The sequence below is a fragment of the Oreochromis niloticus genome, linkage group LG1 (genome assembly GCF_001858045.2).
Source record: "Oreochromis niloticus isolate F11D_XX linkage group LG1, O_niloticus_UMD_NMBU, whole genome shotgun sequence".
In the NCBI taxonomy this organism is placed as follows: domain Eukaryota; kingdom Metazoa; phylum Chordata; class Actinopteri; order Cichliformes; family Cichlidae; genus Oreochromis; species Oreochromis niloticus.
The window spans coordinates 26,597,857-26,622,080 of NC_031965.2; the positions used below are offsets into that span (position 1 = coordinate 26,597,857).

The 24,224-nt window shown below is 39.1% G+C and overlaps 1 protein-coding gene across 3 annotated transcripts in view; it reads right to left on the reverse strand.

Moving 5' to 3' along the window:
• Nucleotides 1-24,224, reverse strand: part of esrrga (estrogen-related receptor gamma a) — a 173,941-nt gene that overhangs the window by 126,975 nt on the left and 22,742 nt on the right. Inside the window, exon 3 of one of the 3 annotated variants that reach the window (XM_025907091.1) lies at nucleotides 4,158-4,245. The exons of the other annotated variants lie outside the window; for them this stretch is intronic. The gene's annotated coding sequence lies outside the window, so the exon portion shown is untranslated. The remainder of the gene's footprint in view (nucleotides 1-4,157; nucleotides 4,246-24,224) is intronic. 3 annotated transcript variants of the gene reach the window in all.

Genomic DNA, 24,224 nt, shown 5'->3' on the forward strand with positions numbered 1-24,224 from the left:
GCTTCACTGGTGAGAGTGTCCAGGTGATACATGTTGAGGGAAGATGAGAACATAGAAGATTGACTGCATGCATGCTTACAATACACATAAATCTAGGGACAGGTCTGAGCGAAGGCCCAAGTGTCTTCTGCTCCTTCTTGAAACTTGCTGCAATTTAGTCTACTTAGTGATTAATGACGAGTGTCCATTTTTAGCTCTTAGAGACCCTGTAGCTTGAAGTTGGTTACCTTAAAAGGCAAGTGTCTTTGACCTCTTTGTAACTGGCTGCCCTTTTAGCGACCTGGTAACAGATGACTGGAGGAGATAACCAGCCCTCAGATACTCTGAAGGCTTAGGACTATGATTGTGCATCATGGAAGGTGTTATGGAAAAGAGAAGTTATATGTCTGTGTCTAGCTATTAAAAAATGTACAAGATGTACCATTGTCTGCAAAACAATGACTGCACATAATGTATTTTTGACCTGTATTTGACGCCATGGGGGGGGCGGGGGGGGGGGGGGGGGGGGGGGGGGATATCCCAATGCTTTAAAAGTGTTCTCCACATGTATTTTTAGTAGAGAGACAGAGAAGACTCATGCTGTAATTTTGTTCTGTATTAATAAACTCACCGTTTGATTGCACCTTTCTGGGGCCTCCGTGGTTTGTTTCACTGCTCTACATTGATCGATTTCGCGACACTAGGCAGTAAGAAGTCTGTTGCTCCTAATGAGCATGGAATTGAGTCACATTTCAAAGAAAGCACAACATAGTGACTGTGTTCCAAGTTCTCCAATCATGTCTTTTGAGTAGACAAAAAAAGGATCACTCACTGATTTTAATAAATTACTGTCTTGCTCTATCATTAATGGAAAAACAAGTAAGTGTAAGTATTTTTTTTTACTACTATGCAAGTGCTGATTTTATACTTGATCAATTGTGACATCCAAAAAAACAGGATGAAATGCAGTGGTTAGGACACACACACACACAGCTGAGTGGTGGGAAGGGAAAGGAAACTTGAGTTGAACTAAGAGTGGGATGACAGGAGTCCAGGAATAGTGGCAATCAATGGATGGAAAGATGGATGGATAGAGGGAGGAAAAGGAGGTGGGGGGGAAGTGGGAGAGTTGAAGGGAGAGATGAGTGGTCTCCTGGGTGGAGTGGTGATAGTCTTGCTGTGTGTCTGTGAGACCAAATCCTTTCCAAACTGAAGGGACAGCAATAGGAGGAGAAAACCCACAGGTAGGGGAACTAAGGGGGAGGACACGAGAGCAGAGGAGAGGCCAGTTTTGCAAACTGTAGTGTGCAAACTGGTATATGTATCTTTATTCAAAACACTACGAAAAACATCTGGAGGCCACAACTTTTTTATACTGGTAACTCCCAAATATTTATTTATCAAAGTCTCTCTCATATGTCTACTTTATTATTAAGGATTTCAAGGAGTAATTAGAGCGGATGCACCTTGCCTTAAAAAGGGCAGAGTGGGGGTTTCTGGAACAACTTCACCTACTTCCAAGATGCATGGAAAAAAGTATAGAGTCTGATGAATTTAAAGCTTCAGCAACGCTTCATTGTTTAATTGTGCATTTCAGCTTGTGGCCTTCATCATCATGCTCATCATCAGAGTTTAAATATCATATATACAAATAAAAATAAACACAACCAATCACGTACATGAATGAATAAATAAAAACAGATGAAGATTTTTTTTTTTTTTAAAAAACTTTAATAAAAAAGAAAAGAAAAATGATGAAAAAATAAAGGTGCACTATATCATACAAATAAAATATAGTGAAATAATAAAACTATAAAGGAAAATTACATTAAAAAGGCATTTATTAGGAGCCACTATAAAAACTTCTTAAATGATACTTCATTCATACATCCTGGAACAAACTTTAAGATAGAAAATCCATCCTCTTTTTCCAGAAATAACTACCATTACTTCCTCCCTGGTTGAAAGCCACAAGTTGTCCTTCATACCACATGTGCTGCTGGAGCATTAACCTCGTAAAACAAGGGCTAAAAAGCCATAAGTGGAAAAAAATGTGCAATTTTATCAAATCTAATTTTAAGCTGAAAACAAGCAGTGGTGTATGTCGGCAAATCGAGGAATGGTGCTAAATCTTACAACACAGACCATATTATTTTAGTTAGGAACTACAATGATAACAAACGGAGATTTGTCAGTACCTTAGATACCATTGGCTGTTCTATGCAAAGAATTTCGTCTGAGAAACCTAATTCACACCAAGTATCTGCAATCACTTAAAATTTATGTCTCAAAATTATGACTCTCAAAACAAACATTGCAATAAAACGGTATTAATTTCCACAAACACTGCCTGTACAAGGTCTTAAAAAACAGACACGATCTATCAAGGGTAAAGCAAACAAGAGACGTGAAGAACCGGCACAAGTGGTGCTTTTATGAAACTCATGAGTTCCCAAGTAAGGGTAATTTCTTTCATAAGTAGCATGCACAACCACACAGCCACAATTACTACACACAGAGACACACACATCACTAGAATAGCTGTAAAAACAGGTATTGATGAGAAGGCCTAGTCAATGACCATCAGAGGAAAACAGAGACCGCCATTAGCCAGCCAGTCAATTGCTAAAGCATTCTGGGTAATTCTAGCGCACACATACACCCAGACATGGGGATACACACATTGACAGCAAGAGGACACCCCTCAGGGACATCTTAACCACGTACACACAAATACACACACACTGAGACAAAAATTAAGGCAGGATGGCTTTTATACTGTCATGCTCTGCCCTTTCATTTTTCTATCTTGTTCTTTTTCCTCCCTGCTCTCTATATCTGCCTTACTCTTCCTCTGCTTTTTAGCTGTTTTTAGTCACTCCTTCTTTCTCTCACACCCAATGTCTCTCTCAGGGGTAAAGTGGTTGTTGGTTGTTCCTAGGGGGTCTTAACCAAGTCTCATTAGTGCAATAAAGTAGTTTGTGTGTGTGTGTTACTGTGTATGTGCATGAGTGGTGGTGATGATTGTGCATTAGCCAGCCATCTAATCAATGGGAAAAACCACTGAGCCCGGGTCCCTGCTTATGTTACCATCAGAGCTATTTATACGGAAACACACGTGTCCAGACACGCAAAAATCACAGCATATGGTTATGTGACAGCCATACGCTGTCACACAGGGATACAGGGAGTTGACTCATGCCTTTCAATTCATACTGAACTTCAGCTTCAACATGACAAAATTTCTTTCCACTGTCTCAACCTCCCTCCGCTCCTCTCCCCCACTCTTATCTGTCTTTTCTTGTGGGAGTGAGACAGATTAACGTCAATGCTGGTTTTACTTATCATACTGTAGCCAGCACAACCCTCCAAGCAACAGAATGGGAGCAAACTGCAATACAATCAACACCGGGTGCAAGCAAAGTTGTACTACAACTGCACAACACGTGCACACACTGCACGGCAACATATTGGTTGGCACCTTTTACTAATGTGTGGCATGGTTATGGTGGTTGGTTTTACTGATAGAGTTAGAGCCACCTCAAAATTCCAGTTTCATTATCTTGGGTATTTTGAGGTTCCTTCTTTCAGACCTCAAAGTCTCCAGTTACTTATGACAAATTAGCATATACGAGCAATATACAACTTACAATGATAAAACAAACAGCTTTGTTGTCCACCTACTATAGGTTCGATACAATTTCTGATATAGGCAATTCTTCACTTTTTTATGCACGCATATACAAACACAAACATTCACACACAAACCGTTAGAGCTTAATGAAGCAGAACTCAGCCTGGTGCCCATTAGCTTCATAATTAATAATTTCTCCCTGGCTCCTAACACACTTATCAACTTGCAGAGGAGGTTGCATGCATGTGTATGTGTGTGTAATTAAGTGTGTGGGGTATGTGTGTTTGTTTGTGCCTGCTAGTGTCTGTGCACTTTGGCAGATAAGAGATGTAGTTGGTAAGGGAAATGGCATATGCATGCAGACATGATTGTTTGCATGTCACTGTTATGTGAAAACCTTTAACTCGATTCAAACTACAGGCTTTTAAATGTTTAAAAGTTGACACTAAATTTATGGACAATTGATGTGTGAAAACAGTAGCAAAAAAGAGGCAAATTATAAGCAGAAAAGTCTTAAAAACAGGCGACTCTTGAAATTACATACCACCGTGGAAGGGGATCCATTGTGTATTCTCCAATTCCTCTTTCTCCCTTTTTCCCTTCTACTTGGAACTTGTTTTTACTGCTATGATCTATAGATTGTGGGAAATTTAAAAAGACGTAGAGAGACAGAAGGAGAAAAGAAAAGGAAAAGGAAATAAAACATGAAATTGTTAGACAACAATATCATAGGCCCTCTTATCTAATTCAACAAACTCTATTCCTTCCTTCCTTTTCTTTTTTTATTCCGTCATGTTTCCCCCATCCCTTTTCACTGCACTCACTCTACCTATATCCCCTTCTTCACCTCCCTTCTCTCTATCTCTGTGAATAGAACATCAAAAGCCTCTGAGTTAGATGGGGAATGACAGTATTTGCTATTGGTATGCAGGAAGACATGTCTGCTCCAAAGTGTTAGTCTAAAGGCCTCGGCTAAGTGTTTGTCAAGACATAAAGCCATTGTTCTCGTCTCCTCTCCTCTCAGATCTCAGACCTCTCCCTTTTTCTTTCTCCATCTCCTTCTCTCGCACCACTTTTGTACTTTGATGGAACATTTTACTTCAGTGTGTGCACGCGTGTGTGTATGTGTGTTAAGTGTATATATGAGTCTAGTATGAGAAGGGTTTGTGTGTGTTTATTGTGTGTGCCACTGTGCCTTAAGAAATTAAGCACTGCCGCACAAAACATTGCTGTTTATTTTTTCATAAATTTAGATATTTCCATAACAAGCTGTATCCAGTAAATTAACTAAAAAAAAAGTGTAAACCTTGAACTTACGTTTACTCAGGATAGAAAGACTTCCTGGTAAAACTTTTTCTTCACCTTTCTGGCAAACAAAGGAAAGAATTTAAATCAAAAATAGAAAATAGCTAACCAAATTACCTGTCCATTGCCAATATAAACAACCAAATCATTCTAACATCATGGTATAACAACTTTTCAATGTTTATTGCTTGCCAGAATCATTTACATTGGATCTTCCATCATTCATTTCATACCTGCATTATTATTCGACCTCAACTGTAATGAATAACTTCTGGTAGAACCAGGCAATTACTAGCATCATCTATGTATACATACAGTATATCATAATATTTTACGAACAATTAAGTATAGTCTTAATTTAGTATATGATTTGGATTTCAGAAGAATTTAGAGTTCACATACAGCACAGCACACCTTTCTGTATGAAACAAGTAAAAGCACGATTTGTCCACAAAAGCTCTAACTAATTTATAAGCAGAAGAAAGATGGTTGAAAGCTGTGAAAGCACCTAGTAGAACAACACCATAGACGCAAAGTGTCACTTCTGGTCAGAACTTGTAGGAAAGAAAATTAAAAGTAAAAGCATGACACAAAGACTTGTAATTTGACCCTGAAGATTGTGGATTATGAGTCCACCTGAGAAGATTGCATTAGCATCTTTTAGATCATCTGTCACTGGCAATATGTGAAGTCACAACATATATGCAGTGTATATGGCTCACTAAATGCTGTAAAAGAATCATATTGATGTAGAACATACACATGTAGAACTGCTCAGCTAACTGCACAAGCAGCATTTTTTTAATTAAAGCATTAATACAGTTCTATGGTACAATTAAAACAGTAGTCTTTTTTTTGCTCTCTTTTACTCCCACTCTTCTGTTTTCCATTATTCCCTCCCCATCTGTCCAGCATTCGATGACAGTTGCCGTTGCCACCATCACCATCACTTTTAAACTTGGAGTGTGTGTACGCACCACATTCCTACAAGGGTTATATCCAAAGCCTGGAAACAAAAAGGAGCTCTTTCTTTGACGTCCAATGCAACATTATATACGGTGGAACTGTTAAGCACTGATAACCCTGCAGCATCTCATCTCTTGCACTTTCTCCCTGTCTCACCCCCACTCTTCCACTGTTGTCCTCCTCTCTCTCTGTCACTTCACCTCATACCTCTGTCCCTTTCTTTATTGTCTTACGGATATTTTGTTGTTGTTGTTATACGGTTCGTTTTTCCCACCTCTCTCTTTTCATCAAGTCTGTTCTCACAAGAGAGTTAGCATCTTGTAGTGGTGTTTGGCTGATCACCATTTGTGTGTATATGTGTGTTGTGTTACTAGGTGCTGTCAATGGTATGGCAGTGAGCCTAGTGGTGCCAGTAAAGGAGATTATGAGTTGATTCTGGCGAAGGAAGCTGGTAATTCTTTTAAACCAACAAAGCTGTTCCATTAGCCCCCCGCTGGTGTCCTGAAAAACAGACACTATAATATTCCCAAAACACAACAGCGTACACAGCTAAGCATGCACACACATACCCTGCACTGATCTGACAACACGTTTGGCAAGGAACCACACTTACTCATGAATCTCGCCATAATTTCAAAACGCATTCAGTCAGCTACATGCTAATTTTGGACATGCACATGACAAATTTACAGTTTGCATCCAACCACACTCACACATGCAGACCGCATAAACTTACAGCTGTTATAGACAGCAACGCCTTAATTTAAATCAATACTGAGCTACAAACTCAACCTAAAAGCTTATTTTTCTAACATCACTGAAATTATTTTTAGCTGAAGTAGGAGCTATATGCTTTATGGATGTTTTGTCTTCTCCTATTTTCCTTATTCTTTGTGTGGAATGACTATGTAGATGACACACAACTGTGCATCTCTTTTAACCCCAATGACATTTTAACCTCAATGTTTTGAATGACTGTATCCAAGATAATAACTGCTGAATGGCACAGAACTGGGGTAGCTATTGGCCTCAATGCGTCTAATCCATGTACAACACACCTGATATTATAAAAATGTCAGTGTCACTTTTGACAGTCACCTTAGCTTGAAAAATATGTCAGTATAGTTGTCCAGTTTTATTTTATGCAGCTTAAGAGATGTAGTAAGATAAGATCAATTTTATCCAAAAGAACTCTTGCATCCTCTTATTTCCTCTAGGTACGATTACTGAATTTCATTACACTCTTATTTGAGCCAGAGAAGTTCACACAGCTTGTCCAAAATTCAGCTCCCAGACCTCTTATTAAAACCTCTTATTAAAACCAATAAAAGAAAAGATATCTTCATTGGTTACCTATTAATTTCAGAATTGATTTTCAGATTTTATTGCTGTTTTTAAAGGCCTGATCCACCTTTCAGATCTCCTGAGCCAAGGCTTTGCTGGCCAACCCAAAATCTCGAGTTTTTTTCAGTCAAGGCACTCTTTCTTTGCAACTTTCTTCCTAAGGAGATCAGACTGGCAAGCCTGTTCAGATCTTTTAAATATCGTTTAAAGACACATTTTTATAAGCAGGACTTTTCTGTCCCTCCACTTTGAGTTTCTTCTGTGTTGTTCTAATTTTATCAACCTAGCAATCATTTTTAATTATTTTATATATGCTTTTTATTTTCTGTTTTCCATTGTTTTGGCTTTGTGTCCTTGTGATGTATTTCCCTACCTAATGATGTTTTAACTTTATCTTTTTAATCATTCTATTTCCATTTTTTTCCATCTTGTATTCTGAAGCATTTTGTAGCTTTGTTTTAAAAAAGTGATATATAAATAAAGTTCATTATTATTATTATTATTATGATTATTATTATCATTAGTAGTAGTATTATTATTGCTCAGATGCATATAAGGCTGTCACCTGAAAGTGGAAAAACTAAAACAAAACAAGCTTCATAAATGCACATAGTAAATAATCCATAATCCTTCATAAACAATCCATAAAGCTACCCTACTTTGGGTTTTTCATTCTGCAACCTATGTCTTTGGGGAACTAATGTAACAAGAACTGCAATGGGGTACTCATGAACCATGTTGTGTGTTTTTTTTTAAACAGCCCTCTCAAAGAAAAAGGCACCATTGCCTAACTGCAAATGGACAGTAGACTGAGCACAAGAGAGTACAGAAAACAAACTGGCAGACACGCAGACTAAGAGAGAGTGGCAGACAGTAGATTGGAGCTCTATGACCTGCTGCTATGGGATACACACAGAGTAACACACAAACACACACATACCAGTTGGGATATCCAGACCTGCCATTGAACAGGATTACCTCTGTCATGGGAGGACTGGTATCCCCTCATCAGTGCGCGCGCACACACACACACACACACACACACACACACACACATCATAATGGTTCACTGGGCAAGCTGATAAGAACGTGTGTGAATTTGTGTGTATGTGTGCATGTATGCGTGTGCTAAGAAGTCTCTGATGGCAAGGATTAGCGACTCTTGACTCTTCCAGTCTCTCAGTAAAGAACCCACCAGCAAAAAACATGCTCTCTCTGTATGTCTCTCTCTCTCTCGCACACACACACACACACACACACACACACACACACACACACACACAGTATCAAGTGCTGCGTTGGATTTCACTTTACTGCTTGCTGCAGCATATATTTGACTCTACAAAATGTTATATACAGTAAAATTCAGTTGTTTGTTGAGAGCAACACACAGGTAAGGTTGTTTGTTTCTTCTGATGCTACAGTAAAAATAAAAATATGGTGTGGCGTAGTACCTGGATAATATTCTTTATTAGTATTCTATGGCAATATTTACTGCCTTTGTAACTATACCAGTCAATTGTATGAATGTGCACATGCGGGGCTTTAAATACAAAAAATTAAATAACTGGAAGATAAAACTGGTCTCATGGATTCTATATTTTCCAATACCAATGAACTTACTTGACTAAATTTAAAATGCAAAAATTGTACTTAAATGGGTTAAAGTTGACTGGAGTAAAGGACCTGTTGGGCACACGAAAAATACAGTAACTTCTACCTTCCTTTAGCATGCGAAAGGTGAACTGCGTTATAGCGAGGGACCACTGTATAGTCATGACTAGGGATGGGTACCGGTGTCCGGTGCCATCTGACATAAACGGTAGTAACCAGACCGAAAAGCAGCGCACATTTCGGTGCTTTATTTCGGTGCTTTTTTTTTCCTGAGCCAATTCTAGCCAATCATTTTACGTTTCTGAGGATAGTAGGCGGGGCCAGGTACGTACGTTCTTATAGAGCAGAGCTACAGATTAAAAATGCCCAAGGCGAAGCGATCAAAAGTCTGGCTGTACTTCACAGCAAAAGATGCAAACTCAGCAGCCTGCAACAAGTGCTTTAAGCTGATACTGTGATACTGTCAAAGGAGGTAACACCTCAAATGTGATAAAACACCTGGCAACGCATAGCGTTTTTTTTAAAGCCGAGAAATGCGCCGTGTTTGATAGCTTGCAGCGAGACCTCACACCGTGCACATCTACTGCGGGTGTGGTGCCTGTTATTGGACCCGGAGTCAGCAACATCTCCCAAAAACCCAAAGAGGAGAGTCCTGGCCCCTAGCCCTGTCAGCGTAGCAGAAATGATGACGGATGATGATGGCAGCAGTCGGCGTTCTCCTCTGCTTGAGTAGCTTCATGTTGTTCGTGTGTAATTAACATTGAGTACGCTAACCACATTATTACATTAATGCATGTAAGGTGAACTAGCAAACACCGTCGTAGTTACATGCGGCTGTCTTCTTGTTTGATGGCAGATACTCTATTCACCCTGGCCAAAAAGGCTAAAATGACCAAAGAAAAAGTGGAAAACAGTTAAACATGAGAGGTTTTTGGACAAAGTTTGTGTTTTTTCCATTGTTTAAGCACTGCTTCCAGCCAAGAGTGATGCCATATATGCCCTATAGCTGCAGAAAAGGCTAACATTGTTATCTTTTTACAAAAAAAACAGCTAAACATGAGAGGTTTTTGGACAAAGTTTGTGTTTTTTCCATTGTTTAAGCACTGCTTTCAGCCAAGAGTGATACCATATATGCCCTAAAGCTGCAGAAAAGGCTAACATTGTTATCTTTTTACAAAAAAAAATCTGAACATGAGAGGTTTTTGGACCAATTTTGTGTTCTCCATTCTTTAAGCACCGGTTTGAGCACCGTTTAAGCACCGGCACCGTTTCAAAAGTACCGGTTTGGCACTGGTATTGGATAAAACCTAAACGATACCCATCCCTAGTCATGACTATAAGTATGAGTAGTTTTTCTGCTCATTTCTTACTACATTTTAAATTTCTAATAATGGACTACCCAGAACTAGTAAAATAATTTCAGTGCACTAGATGGAATTGCACTCATTTAGAAGATCTTTGTTTGGCATGGTAAAACAACTTGTTACTCTATAAAACAAAACTCTCTGTAAAGATAGGACATCTTATTATTCATCACTGACAGATGAAAACAGAAACAATCCTAGGTTTCTTTTCAGCTCTGCAGCCAGACTGACAAGAAGTAAAAATCCTGTTGAGCCAAGTATTTCTTCAACTAGTAATAACTTCATGAATTTCTTCACATAAATTTATTAAACATTCAAGAAAAAAACATTCACACCTTTCTAACAGATGTTTCATTGGGTACAATAACTTTTAATACTGCTGATATTTATTTAGACAGTTTCTCTCCAATTGATCTTTCAGAATTCACTTATGTCACGGTCCTGGTTTGGTGACCCAGTGTTTTGATTTTTGTTGTGCTTTTGATATTTGATTTCATCATTGTTATCACTATTAGTGTTTAGGTTTCTTTCTCAGTATTTTTGGCTCTCTAGTTCTTTGTTCTGTGATTTCAAGTTCTTAGGTTTTGTTCCTGTGTCCCTTTTGTTCAGTGTCAAGTCTGTGTCTCTGTGTCTGTGGTGTGCTTCCTGTTTTAATTTGATAGTCCCTGTCCTGTGTGCAGTGTGTCTGGTTTTGCTTCCCCTTGTCTCGTTAGCTCTGATTTCTCCCAGCTGTGTTTCCCTCCTGTCTCCCATTTCCTGATTGCTCCAGTGTGTATTTAAGCCCTGTGTTTTCCTTGCTCTGTGTCGTGTTGTACCCTCATTATGCTGTGTGTTTTCTCTCCATGCTTCTCGTAGTTACCAGCGCTGTTTCCCAGTTTTGTTCCGTAGCTTTTTAGCGTCGTAGTGTTTAGATTTCAGTTCGTATTGCTAGTTCCTCGCTTTTGGTTTTGTTTTCTGTACAAAGAGTTTTTTATCCAGCAATAAGAGCTGCGTTTTGAGTTTAAGTCCCGTCTCTGAGAGTTCCTGCATTTGGGTCCTATCCTGCCTGCCACACAGCACACATCGTGACAACTTCAATAATTTCTTCCTCCAAACCATCATTGTATCTATTAGACCCATTCCTACAACACAGTTCAAAGTCCTATGATTAATTAAGGCTACAATTTAAAATATAATCAATTTATCTCTATTAACACAGTACTTACCACATGCTTTCAAGGTGGCTGCAATTAAACCACTACAAAAAAAGGCTTTACTTGACCTAGCTGTCTCAGCTAATTATAGACCAATTTCAAACCCTCCTATAACTTCAAAAATTCCCAAAAGAGTAGTTTTAAAACAGTTAACTGATCACTGGAAAGGAATATGTCTATTTGGGGAGTTTCAGTAAGGAGTCAGAATGCATTATAGCATTTAAACAGCAGTAGTGATGGTTACTAATGGCCTTATTATAGTCTCTTATAGTGGACGTGTCTCTGTATTTGTCTTGTTAAACCAAACGCACCGAGCTGTTTTGAATTGTATATAATAAATTACAATTGTGCATGTAAATGACAAGTCTTCACACAAAAAAGATAATTGTTGAGTTCCACAGGGGTTTGTATTGGGACCAGCACATTTTATGTTATACATGCTTCCCTTAGGCACTTATCTTCATTGCTATTCAGATGATATCTAGCACTATTTGTCTATGAAGCTAGAAAATGAACTAACTATTTTTTTTTTTATTGGCATGTCTTGTAAGACAATGGCGCTTGTATGTTCTGTAATTAAACTTGTTATATTTTGCCCTAAGAATCTAAGAAACATGGTGTTACTTTGGGTGGCATTACCAGTAACACTGCCAGAATCTTTTGACCAGGATATATCCTCCAATGAGCACATTAAACACACATGTAGGACTGCTTTTTTCATCTGCACATTGCTAAAATTAGAAACATCCCATCTCAGAGGGATACTTAAAAACTAGTTCATGCATTCATTGCTTCTAGGCAAGATTACTGTAATTCATTATTATCAGTTATGAAAGTTTTCTAAAAAGCCTTCAGTTAATCTAAAAATGCTGCAGCGAGTAATGTGGATGAGAATGAGATATCATATTTATCTGATATTACCTTCTCTTCACTGGCTACTAGTTAAATCTGGAAATGAATTTTAAATTCTTCTCCTAACATGAAAAGTCTTGAATAATCAAAATAATGACCTCCAAAACTGCACACGGTCTGCAATGCCCAGCATCTATCAAAAGTGGTCTAAGGAAGAAACAGTGGTGACCCAGCGACAACGTCACGGGTGCACACTGATGCACGTGGGGACCCAAGGCCCCATGTGCATCAGGATCGGACCCATGTGGTCTGATCCAACAGACAAGCTACTGTAGCTCTAACTGTCAAAAAAATTGATGTAGATTCTGATAGGAAAGTGTCAGATGCCTGAGTGATGAGGGTTAATCAGAACATGGCTCAGATTGGACAGGGGTGGGCTGTGGGGGGACAGTCTTTGTCAACAGTCCAAATGACCCAGGGGAAGAAGCTGTATGTGAGTCTGGAGGTGTGAGACTTGATTGACCTGAGGCATTGACCAGAGGGCAGGGTGCCAAACAGGTGATGGGCAGGGTGCAAGGGGTCACCTGTGATGGCCCTAGTTTTCTTGAGACAGGAGGAGTTGGTAATGGCCTCCAGGGGTGGCAGAGAGTAGTCATTCAGTTTTTGGGCAGTGTTAATTACCCTCTGCACAGCCTTCCTTTTCTCAGTTGTGGCCCCTGCATACCAAACACCCAGGCAGTAGCAGTACACTCTCCCCTGATGAGCTATTTGTTTGAAACACTTCATGACTACAGACATGAGGGCTATACGTCTATAGTTATTGAGGCTTCTTATTCCAGCCTTATTGGGGTTGGGAATGACAGTGGAGGCTTTCAGACAGGTGGGAACGGTAGCATGAGTGAGGGAGAGATTGAACATCCTGGTGAGGGTCTCTGTCAGTTAGTCCGCACAGGCTTTGACTGGGATGTAAAGAGTAAACGTCTCCAGGTTCAGCTGTTTAAACATTGACCAGTCTGTGAGATCAAAACATTCCTGTACCTTGAGGAAAGCATCATCTGGCCATGCTCTAATGGCCTGCGTGCTTGGAGGTTTGGTTTTTTTTTCCATTAGGGGGGTATAGGCAGGGATTTCGGAGCAAAGTAAAGTGGTCAGATTGTCCTGGTTAGAGAGGGGTGTGGCTCTGTACATGTTACTGTACATGTGATCCAGTGTTCTGTCCTACCAGGGGGGACATGTAACATGTTGACGGAATTTGGGGAATACCGATTTCGAATATGCCTTATTAATGGCCCCAGCAATTTTCCCGTTTTCTGATGACAAGTTGGAGGTGGTTGAGTGCTGAGCTATCGTTACCTTGTGAGGTAGATAAAGGAGCTTTCACTGAATGGACATGGCCTCTAACTCCAGTGAGCAGTGACTGACTATAATTCTGCTATGCTATGACACCAGGCCGGAGTACATAAGAGCCCCACAGAAAGCCCCCCGCCCCTTCCCTTATCAGAGTCTTTCTTGAGGTGTAGGGTGTGGCCTGGTAGCTCCAATGAGGCATCAGGGATTTGACAACACACCTGGACAAAAAAGTTGTAGTAAAAATCTGACTGTAGCTTCTCCATTTTGTTTGTGAGGGATCTGGGGTTGGTAAGGAAGATGGATGGAAGCGGGGGTTTATGTTGTTGTTCAGGCTTCAGTTCCTTAGGGACTGAAAGTGATCAGTCCGTTGCAGGAAGATGCAAGGAAAAGGTATATAAAACACAAAAAGATGCACAGTATTTGGGAGTGCTGTGCCGCAGCTTACCTCCATATGCCCACTCTTTCTTGGAAACAGTCTTCTCTAATGTCTGTTGCTCATTTCAGCAGTATAATACACACCTCCCAAAAACAAAAATGGTTCTGGAAAGATTTGAAGAGCCTAAAAATAACAGTTGAGCCATTTACTTGGCCTTAAAATGAACCAAATCTAATTGAGCATCTGTGCGCTGGACAAACTAGTCTGATTCGTGGAGGTGTCACCTCACAACTTAAAGACCTAAAGGATCTATTGCTAACATCTTGGTGCCAGATACCATAGCACACCTTTGGAGCTTTAATGGAATCAATGCCTCAATGAATCAGACTGTTCTGGCAGCAAAAGGGAGACCAACACAATATTAGGCTGAAGTTATGCTTGATTGGTGTTTATGCGTCTGTGCGCAGTATCTCTCAGTGAGCTTCATGATGTAGTCAACTGAAATAGTTTTCACTTCACAGTAGTGCCTTGTCAGGGTTCATTTGTGAAATTTCTTGCCTTCTTAATGGGGTTGGGACCGTCAGTTGTGTTGTGCAGAAGTCAGGTTGGTACACAGCTGACAGCCCTATCTGAAAACTATTAGAATTCATATTATAGCAAGAACCAATCAGCTAAGTAAAGAGAAGCGTCACTCCATCATTACTTTAAGAATTGAAGGTCAGTCAGTCCAGAAAATTGCTAAAGTTATGAATGTGTCTCCAAGTGCAGTCGCAGAAACCATCAAGCGCTACAACGAAACTGGCTCACATTCAGGTGATTATCGCATGAAGCTCATCAAGAGAATGCTAAGAGTGTGCAAAGCAGCCACGGGTGGCTATTTTGAAGAATCTAAATGACAAAACATGTTTTGAGTTATTTTACACTTCTTTGTTTACTACATAATTCCATATGTGTTCATTCATAGTTTTAATGCCTTCAGTGAGAATCTACAATGTAAACAGTCATGAAAATAAAGAAAAACCATTAAATGAGAAGGCGTGTCCAAACTTTTGACTGGTGGTGTACATACACTAAATCTGACTGATCTGTTCCCTAACTGTAACTCATTTTGCTGTTTTACGGGCTTTTACTCCGTTTATTCTCTCCCTCTCTGTTTCACATTCACCTTCCTTCTGACAATCTATTTTACCTTTCTAAATTTTTCCTTTAGAAAAACAGGTAGCTGTTGAGCAATAACAGTATGTACATGTTTGTACAACTTTGACAGTTAAACCTCACGTGTGGTCTGCCAACTCATCTATGGTCAAGTTGAGAGCAAATGATCATCAGGACACTTGGAAAAACTTTGGAACTTATGATTGGAAGTTTGGCACTATCAATCATTCAGATTTTTCCAAGAGATACACAAGTATTTGCTCTTCTGCCTTCACATGCATATGAACTTGAATGACATCCCATTCCCAGCCATATGGTTTAATATGATATCTTCTGGGAATACTTTCCACAAGGTTTAGTAGTGTTTTTAATGGGGGCATCTGCTCTAATTCATCCCAAAGATGTTCTATCGGAGTGAGGTCAGGACTCTGTGCCCACCAGTCAAGTTCTTCCATACCAAACTCGCTCATCCATGTATTCATGTTCCTACAAAGTTGGGAGCATGAAATTGTCCAAAATATCGTGGTGTGTTGAAGCATCAAGAGTTCCTTTCATGCGGACTAAGGAGCAGAGCCCAAGTCCTGAAGAAAAAACCCCACACCCTGTTCAGCCAAACTTTAAATTTAGCACAATGCAGTCAGACAAGTACCATTCTTCTGGCAACTGCCAAACCCAGATTTGTCCATCAGATTACCAGATCAAGAAGCATGATTCATTACTCCGAAGAACATGACTCCACTGCTTTACAGTTCAGTGGCAGTGTTCTTTACACCACTGCAGCTGATGCTTTGCATCGTACTTGGTAATGTAAGGCTTAGATGCAGCTGCTCAGCCATGGAAACATAGAAGCTCTCTACGTACTGTTCTTGATCTAATCTTGAGGTCACATCAAGTTTGGAGGTTTGTACCTACTGACTCTGCAGAATGTTGGGGATCTCAGCATACTATGTTGCTCACCATCCACCGACCCTGCTACGTGATTTTATGCGGCCTACCACTTCATGGCTGAGTTGCTGTCATTCCCAGTCTCTTCCACTTTGTTATAATACCACTAACAGCTGATTGTGGAATATTTAGCAGCAAGAAAATTTCAGACTTGACGTGTTTTACAGATGATGTCCTATCATGGTACCACACTGAAATTCACTGAGCTCCTGAGAGCAAACCATTCTTTCATAAATGTTTTTAGAAACAGTCTGTTTTTATAAATGCTTGATTTTATACACCTGTGGTCATGGAGGTGATCGGAACACTTGAATTCAACGATCTGGATGGGTGAGTGAATATTTTTGGCAATATAGTGCATGATAATCATACTAATATCACAATGTTAATAGTGTCAGCACAAACTGAACATTTAATTCTACAGGTGTATCCATTAAAGCACGCAATGAATGGACAAACTTGTGAACAGAAAAAATTGAATGGCAATCCTCTTGCTCTCAGATCTTCTGTTTTAATGATATTACTTCATAAGACAAAGTTGTCTTTGAGATGAACAGAAAGCCTCAATGCCCTAAATCTACATTGAAATTTGAAATGAATAGTATGCATCTGGATTCCAGTGCAAAAACCTCAGCATAGAAACAGAAAAACGCAGTGGAAGGAAATGAAGAAAACTGAAGGGAATCAGAATGAGAGAGAAGAGAAAATGAATGTTAGAGAAAGAGAGAAGGAGCACTTAACCCCTGGTTAGTGGGGTCAGGTCCCTATGGTAGTGAGGGAAGAAGGTCCCTATGCCAGCATGTATGCGTGCATGCACACACACACACATACACACACACACACACACACACACACACACACACACTTCAACATTCACAGAAATGGACACACTGCAGAAGCATGTGCATATACACAAAATCCTTCATGCACACACTGCTTCTAAATGCAGACACTTTTCTTTGGTTTCAATTCTTGAGGGGGACATTTGTACCCAAGAAGATTTCCCATCCAAAAAACCTCTCAACCCCCATGCCACCCCTTTACGCACACACACAGAAATATATAGGCTATGCACACACACCCAAAGGACCTGGCTTTCTAAAAACTCTGGAAAAAATGCAATTTTATGACAAATCTCCCAAACTGCTTACTTGTGTGTGTGTGTGTGTGTGTGTGTGTGATGCAGATACACAATGAGACAGGAGAGAAGAAAAGGAGGAAAGACAGAAGAAACAAAGACATAGTGACAGAAAAAAAGACCAAGAAAAAAATTAACCAGATGGGAAGAAAAACGAAAAACAGACAGAAACACAGAGAGCAAAAAGAAGAGCAAGTGAGTGCAACTCAGAGAGAGAGCATCAATTATTTAGGGAAGGTAACGTGAAGCTTCCTTGGATCAGGCAAACTGCTGGCTCTTCCCCAGAGAAAAGAGAGAATGAATTAGGGTGAATTTATTAGAGACTGTGAGTGTGTGTCTGTGTCTGTGTGTGTCTGTCAATACCGTCCAGGCACCCACCTTGGTTTCTGTTGTGCGAGTGCACAGCCCAAGACACACACACACACACACACACACACACACACACACACACACACACACACACTCATCCTGAGAATCCCAAGCCTGTTTCCAGGTTCATTAATAAAACAGCAGCTCTTTATATGTGCTCTTCCCCTCGTTGTCTTGCCTTTCATCCTCTGTTTGTTCACACACACAGTGGGATTTTACTGTGTGCGCGTGTGTGCTTGTGTGTGTATGTGTAAACTCCAACTGGGATTTGGGGATGGCCCAACTGTTTGTTCATCAGTCAGACAATAGTCGACCCCACTGTGGTACATATAAAAATCTGATCTCTCTTTCATCATTGGTAAAAGGGAACACCACTCAATTCAAGCCTTTCTGGGCTTTTCTAGGTAAATTCTTCCTGTTGAGCCAGACCTCTGATTTACCATATTAGTACGAATACTGGCATCCTTTAGATGATACAGTTATTAAGAGTAATTTTTAAGCATTTAAGATATCATTAATTTCTGGAGGTTTACAAAGCCACTTGTGGAAAGGCTGCTATAATTTCACTTTTTTCCCCCCAATTCTTTAAGTGACACCGAGCAAAACTTTAGCTCAAGTCTTCTAACTATTTTAGTATTCTGCTTTTTTATTTCTGATAAAAGTGTTGGGCCAGACTACGAATGATTCGGAAAGGGAGTCAAGAATTTTGCTCATTTGTTTGTTTGTTTTTTATAGTTTTTCAACATTGTGAGGTCTACCCTTGTGGTGAATTTACTGCAACACTCACTCATTTGCATTGTTTTAACACGTACCTGAATGCTCCAGACCATTGAACTGCCAAAACCTCTGCTTTTGTGGAGATGATCACAATTGCTAGAGATCCATTAATTGCATGCATTTGATTAGCAAAATCTGGCTGCTACACAACCTTTTAATCCTTATGGAAGTTATAAAGCCATACTTAGTTTTTAACAGGACTGGACAGAGTCCTGTGAAAACTTTCTTTTTCAAATGACCGTAGCTTAAGTTCTGGAATGAGTCCAATGGATAGAGGGTGGAGTCAGGCACCTGAGTCAATAGCAGAATAAGCAGTTTTAGGCATTGGCAAGTTTTACATGGGTGTAATCCACCTATTCAACTATGCTGCTCAACCCATAAACACATTTTCCTTACAAATGTGGCACCATTTAAGGGAAAATAGACATACTTTCTAACACTACCGTACTACAAGATGTACTGCCAAGAAGCATTGTTACGTCAAATACATTTATACAAATAAGAAACAATACCAATTACAGCTGCAGTACGGAAGCTTTGTTTCACACTAAGTTTGGGTGATTGGACAAATTTATCGACCATCGACGATAGAGGCTTCTGCCGATCGTTTTTACAAGAGCAATTTATTTATTTGCCAATGAGTAAGTTTGCTAATAATGTTGGTTGAAGCTAAGAGAAGCAGTCAACGGGAAAAAGAATAGCACTGTTTTAACGAAACCCTATTCCAGCTGCGAGCACATGCACCCTCCTCAGAGTGCGCCAAGTGCAGCAGAACAGAACAACAGAAAGAAAGAAAGGGAGTAGCCTATGTTCAGAAAAAAAAAAAATTATTTAAATAAAAAAAAACACAATGGTGGGGAGGGAAACAAAGAGAAACTGGCTTCCACTATAGTGTTGACAGGCCATTCCAGTGTTTATCTGTCTTACACACTCGACTAAACAAATACAAAATTAAACAAAACGTAAGTTAAAAATCAAAATGTCTCTTCCAGCAAACATAAAAAGAAATCTCTGATGTAATGTTAAGTCTTTTGTGCGATTTGGCGTATCTCAAATAAATAAATAAATAAATAGATGAATAATCCAAAAAGTAGCTATATTAATACTGAAACAAACAAGAAAACAAAGTAAAATATTCCCTCCAAACAAAACTTATATATTCTAAACGCGCAAATCAGTCTGTGCATGATTAAATTGCTCCGCCTATTAAAAAGTCAACTGCACAAATATATTGGATTTCACACCTCTACCAGTTAAAGTAAATATGCAAAAGTTCTTCAACATTGCTTGTGACCAGGGAAAGTTACAGTTTGGTCCACGTGCATTTTAGACTGTAAAGAATGTAAAGCATCAAAAATGAGTCTAGCTCTATCTAGTCATTGGTGGCTGTTGTAAAATGTGTTAGGCTTCGGCATGTCACCATAGACAGTAGAACTATAAAAATTCTCTACAGTGCAAAATCTGATTTATTTGGTACTGAAGGGCCTGATTAGTAACTTTGTAAATTCACTAGGAAAAGGCTTGATTGATGTTCAGTTATATCCATTCAAGCCTTCGGTTCAATGTTGTTTTAATACACCAATAAGACAAAGCTCCGCTCCTCACCAAGCTTTAATTAAATAATGGAGTGTATTTTCTAGTTCTTAATTTTTCCCGTTAAAGTCATTCAAGTCCCATGGGGCTTCTGCTTGGCCAGTCATACTGCCATTTCTTAGTGACAAGTAAAACAAACATTTTGAGAAACTACAATTTTGCTGTGGATAATCATTTCCACACATACATGTCAGGGTTTTCTAGTCACTGCAAGCAAACACACAAATCTACACACAAAACACACGCACGCTCTTTCCAGCCCCATCCTACCTCATTTCCACCTGTTATACTATTTTCTTGCACTTCTTCCACTCTTTCTCTCCGTCTCCAAACAAACACACACACGCGCGCGCGCGCACACACACACACACACACACACACACAGTATGTAAACATTTTAACAGCTCTGGACTAGAGACGGATCATTCTGGTTTACTGAGATGAAAAATAGGATTCAAAGCAACACTTTTCATGGATATTCTCTCTGTCTAACTGTCAAGCTTTCAGCCTTTCTGTGCCACATTTTCCCCCTTTACTCTTGCATCATACCTCCATCTGTTACACCATCTACAGGTCTCACACCCTGCCAATATTTATTTTCCATTCTTTACTGCAATTCACTGTACAGATTCCCCACAGAAGCAATTTCCTAATTTTGCCTTTTTGTCAGTTTGTTATGTAATTTATCAGGCTCCAAGAGCTTGGGTGATACTCCCAATTTTTAAAGTTGGGGAACTCAGTGGATACTTTAAAATATTTATATTCAATAATGTTTGCTACCTTTTAAAATACAACCCCATTACAGCCAATTAGCACAAAACAAATCTATAGTCCGACATTGCCTAATCTAACAGAGGCCAAGCAAATGAAATACAGAATCACTGTTCTATAAATTTCCTAAGTAAGAGGAGCCTTTTCTGGTTTTCCCTGCTCTGGAAGTAAATGTCACATTTTATTTTATTTTTTGCATTTTCATTGGACAGTAGAACACTGCCTGTGCATTTTAGAGTCTAGACACACCTAATTTTAACATTTGTACAATATAATAGATATTTTTAATACATATTCCTCTGTTTACTTTTGTTTGAATAGATTAAAATGTGATATGAGGACCACTTTCTCCAGTATTTCAAGAATGACACAAGACAGTAAAAAAACAATCATCTACTGAGATAGTTGAGCTGGGATGACCTGCCTTAACAACCAGTCTCCTTTGATCCCATACTGTCTGTGATTGGATAAACTGCATTTGAGCCAATAAAAATATAATAAAAAATCTAATTCATCAAATTTATTCTTTTTTTTGTAAAACAGCCTTAATAATTGCTAAAAGTGGCAATATTTTTGTGCTTGAGGTGGCAGAAACTGTTAATGCATACATGCCCATTCTGATGCCTTCTATTAATTACACATCAAACACAAAACACAATGCATTACTTTCCACTTGCTAGAAGATGTTTTCGTAGAAAGACCAACTAAAACTCTTATGAGTTAACATTCAGTTGAATTAGATGGATTTCATCACTGTTAAATCATTTGAATTGATAATAAAGTACAGAAAATGACATTTATTACATTCTCAGTGGAGGGCATTCAGGCAATTCTATTAACACATCGTCTACTTGTGTCTCTTTTAGTTTTCCTTGCCTTTAGGGCCAACAGTATCTCTTTTGCTCTTTTTCCTTAAACTCCCTCTTGCTTATTTTGACTCAATGTTTTCCTCTTTCTTTCTATCTAATCATCAATTCCTTCATCTCTGCAAACCAAATTTCTTTTTCTCTTGCCATTTACTTCTTTTTATACGTTTTGTGTTTGTGTAACTGTATTTTGAGCATCAGCTGAATACCAAATATGAAACTGTACGTAATGTATGTAAGCCTCATGCGTGATCGTGTGTCTGTGTGTGCGCCTTTGTGTTAGTGTGAATTAGTAATTGTCTTAAGTCTGTGAATACATATGGCTGAGTCAGTGATTCTGTCTCTAACACAGCAGCTGCACCTTATCTGCACCACTGTGACGTGAGTGTTTGTGTGTATGTGTGTGTGCCTGGTATCTGGAATAGGAATCTTAACAGTTTTCCACATTAGAGAAGGGGAAACGTCAGAATGCTATTGTAAGAGATCCACTTCCTGTCTGATAAGCAAAAATCTCTCTCTCTTCTTCTCACTCACTCTCAGACAAATACACACATGTGCATGCTACACACACAAACACACACACACAGAAACCCTGACAAGCAAAATTTGCTTTTTATTTCTTCCCGTTCTCTCTCTTTCTATCTTTTTGCCTTCGCGTTCCATCATTCTGTGTTTCTCTCTCTTTCTCTAATAAGCACAGGTTTGCTGCTGAGGGCAGAAAGGGCAGTGAAGATGAAAGAGGAGAGAAGACAAGCACTCAAAGGGAAAGATGGCAAGAAAGAGACCGAGACTACAACATTAAGATTGGAAAAGAGATGAGCAGGAGATGTGTCTTTTTTAGGCACCTAATCATAAATAAAGACTAAAAAGCAATGCTCACTAGAATATAGTTTGTGCAATTATTCAAACTAAAATGGAACTCCTCAAACACGACACAGGTGAAATTATTTTTGATTTCTTTAAAGGTTTAGTAAATAATTTTTAAAGCTATTTAATAGAAAGAAATGGTGTATTCTTAAATATAAAATGATTAGTGTGTAATTATGTCTTCCAACAATTCATGTGTTCTCATGAACTTAAAATTAATCGTTTAAAAATATAAATATATTTGTGTCTTTTTTGTTTGTTTGTTTGTTTCTTCTTCTGGTTTTTTTCTTCCTTTCTTTTTTCCCCATATGTGTATTTGCAAAGGTATGTAATGACTTTAAATGTATGTGATTTTCTTTGGGTTTATTTTTTCTTGTTTGTCTGCTTTGTTAGGTTTTTATGCTTTTCCTGATAATGAATAAAAACTGTTAAAAGGAAAAATATACAGGCACTTGCACTGGTTTGTGGAAGCTGTCATGTTGCCCCACCATCTTGATTGCGGTACCCACATATGTATTATGCCTTTTACTTAAAAGATCACAAATAGCTCTTTCAGGCCATATATATCTGGTTAAGATTTCTACATGTATATTTTAATCATCATTTTCTCATGATATCATTAACCTAACTAATGCCTTATCTTCTGAACTGAAGCCACAAACATTCCTCTTCATTCACGATACCATTGTGTTGACTGTCCTGTCTCTGGACAGATGATAACGAGCTGGCTAAACAATGATAACATCTAATTACACACTACATCATGCCAGCTAATGCTAAACTCAAGTATCCTAAAAGTCACACTTTTGTCTCTAAATATTTTGATTACATTTTCACATCGTATGAAATTTTATTGGCTACATTTCCGATAATGTTAGATTCACTTGTTTCCTGTTTGTGAGTTGTTGTGTGCTTGGATCTTTTGACGATTTTTTTTTCTGACTTTTCTAAACTTTTTCGCCATTGTTTGTTGGCCATCAGAATAATTGCCTTAAACTTCTAATATGACCATTTCTGGATTATGACCTTGATATTGGACACTGGAGCAGAGCAGCATAGTTGTGGGGTAGCCAACAAGCTGTTAGGCTAATAGTTGGCAGAACTAACAGCTGACCGGTAACAACTGACTGAACTTGGTTATGGGTGACAATGAGTAGAGGTAAAGTTCTTCTGTATTCAAAAAGTGGAGAAGGAGAAGAAGATCATGTACCTAAAGAGTTGGCTAGAACAATACTCCAGGCCAGCGGTCCCCAACCCCCGGGCCACGGACCGGTACCGGTACAAGAGTCCATAACCGGTCCATAACTCGGTTTCCCTGGGTCTTTTCCCATGTGTTATGAATAAATCGTCCTTTTTTTGGTACCGGTACTGGTTTTATTTTGTTGTATTTATCCACGACACCTTAAAGGCCGGTCTGTGAAAATATTGTCAGACATAAACCGGTCAGTGGCGCAAAAAAGGTCGGGGACCACTGCTCCAGGCGATCGATGTGATTGCTTCTGAGCTCCATATAAAAACCTGGTCATACGCACAGCAGTGATTGCTGATAGCAGTGAGGAACCCAGGGAGCTGGATGTCAGCTCCACAGAGCAACAGGTAGCTGCTTTCCTGCAGTCAAGAGGGATCGAACTGGATTGTGACAATATTGAGGCATGCCCAGGAGAAACATCAGTGACAAACCAGCTGTTTTCTCAAGGTTTGTAAACAGAAGGCACAAGAATGCATTGCTGAAACATGGAAGAAAACTAAAATAATCTAACATCTTT